This window comes from Orbicella franksi, chromosome 9 (genome assembly GCF_964199315.1).
Source record: "Orbicella franksi chromosome 9, jaOrbFran1.1, whole genome shotgun sequence".
Lineage (NCBI taxonomy): Eukaryota > Metazoa > Cnidaria > Anthozoa > Scleractinia > Merulinidae > Orbicella > Orbicella franksi.
The window spans coordinates 29,668,066-29,670,443 of NC_138153.1; positions in this window are offsets into that span (position 1 = coordinate 29,668,066).

Genomic DNA, 2,378 nt, shown 5'->3' on the forward strand with positions numbered 1-2,378 from the left:
CTGCGTGTTTCTTGCTTGAAAGTCCTATTTGGATAAGAAAACCTTAAATTGAAACTTACAGAGATGTTAGCTTCGTCATACAGCAGAATAATTCCATAGGAAAGTGTTTAATTCCATTGTAAGAAAGGTCTCTGCAAATATTGATTGATAGATCAAAAATCGAATCACTCAATCGCAACAAATATAGATCACATCAAGTACTTACTTGTGGAACGCACAATGACGTACATATATTGATATAATGCTTACAGGATGCGTAAATTTTTCTGACGAACAAATATACTCTGGGAGAGATTTGTAATGGAATTGGACGTCAAGTTCCTGCAAAGGAGATACTTATGATATATCAAGTCGACTAATGCTATTGGTATTTTTGGTAGTATTTTAATGCAAAAGTGGTGATTTGATTTCCTGAACTTCTTGGTATGCTATCAGATACTAGAACGGCAATGCTGCGCGTTGAGAAATATCAAGGTTTTCGGCATCACATAGCTTTAACAAATTTCGTATATGAAGAAGTAACCAGAGAATAGAAACAGTACGCCAGGTTGTTCGGAAGCCGTTAACGCTGACCCAGGATTAAAAGTTGACCTAAGTATGAATTTTTTGTTGTATAAAAATGTTTCTCACGGCTTATGTTTTGTGTAGTTTGATATCATTCAAACTCGAAACTGAAGGACAAACAATATAAACAGAAAACCTCAACAAAACGTTAAAAAATTTAAATCAATTTTCTCGCTAATCCTGGGTTAGCTTAATCGGGCTATGAACAACCCGGCCCGAAATAATACATATACAATATTTATTAAATTTCTCAGCACAAACACATCACGAACAGCAACAGCACGAAAAACAAAAACAAAAACAAAAAACCAAACAGCACGGAAAACTGATGCCACCAAGTACTGCGAATTAAAAGAGCTATAAACGTTTCACGTGATTTTCTCTGACGTACAGTTCTTCTACGTTTGTAAGACTGGAGAATACATCCTCGCTAAGGTTTTGAACATTGTTGAAAGCCAGGTTTCTTAAAAGCAAATAAAAACATACAAATAAATGAGTGTTAAGAAGTAGATAAATTTTGTTTCTTTTTCATTCGTGCGAGGACTCGAATATGTGTTGGTCTTACAAAGAAATGCCCAAATGAGTTGTGCCTTAATTTACGTGTCACTCACAAGTCCTGCAGGCTTGTCAGGTTGGCAAACAATCCTTCTGGTAAAACTAAAATAGCGTTTGAAGAAAAATCTCTGTGCAAAAAATTAAAACAAAGATAATAAACCATTCTTGTGACGGAACTTGCCCATTCATGAAAAAAAAAACCTCTGCAACAATCCTATAACATGACGCAAGGCTAACGTCATTTATGATAGCTAATAGGAGAAATGAGAGAGAGTTTTGTTTTGTCTTCGCACAAAGAAGCTATAATTCTTCAGAAACCTGCATCCATACATTTCAGAACCGTCTTAGATTATTGAAATGTAAGGTTTCACTGATGCGCAAAAGAAATCGAAATACACCCTTCAAATGGCGTTCTTTTGTTTGATCCTCGCAGTTGCAGTTCATGAATATATCAACGTAGTCGATCATTATTGAGTGATAATGTTCAAGGTTATTGGTCTTTGTAAACGAGATAATTTGTAAGCAAATGCCAGAGGTAGAATAACGATGACTTAAATAGTAAGGAACCATGTTAGATGTTTCTAAGACAATTTGAGTCGGAAAGGTAGAAAGAAAATGAAGCTGGTGGCGTTTTTCAAGCATGCGAAGTTTCACTTACAGCCAGCGTAATGACGTTTGTGTGGAAAAAACTCCGTCAGGCAGGAAGTTAACAGCGTTTGAAGAAAAATCCCTGGAATGAGAAATCATAAAAGACAAAAACGTGCTTAGATCCACAAGGTTTTATTTCCTGGTAGATATTGGAAAGTAAATGTAAACCATGTAGAAAACTTGTTGTAGTGGGTGTGAGACTGTTTACTTACAGCCATGTCATTTGTTTCTGATTAGAAAACACTCCAGGAGGCAGAGAAGTGATAGCGTTAGAAGAGATATCCCTGTGGAATGGTGTCATTGAAATGAAACGATAAAAAGTACTAAGTGTGTTATTTGACGAGTAAGTGCTAATTATGTTTGATTAGACTCTCATAATAGTCATTAATTGCAAAATAAGTAGAAGTAATCGTATAGATGCAATTGCCATTAAAGTTGCCGGCTTGCGGACGCAAAAAATGTTCTTGCGTGTGCATTATTTTTGGGCTGTACTTTTCACTACGAGTGGTATTTTAAAATTCTCTCAAAATTGCACGAGCCTGTTTCATTATATGACTGAGGAAATTATGCAAGGGCGCGCGCGTTCATTTGCACTGTAGTGCAAATTAAGA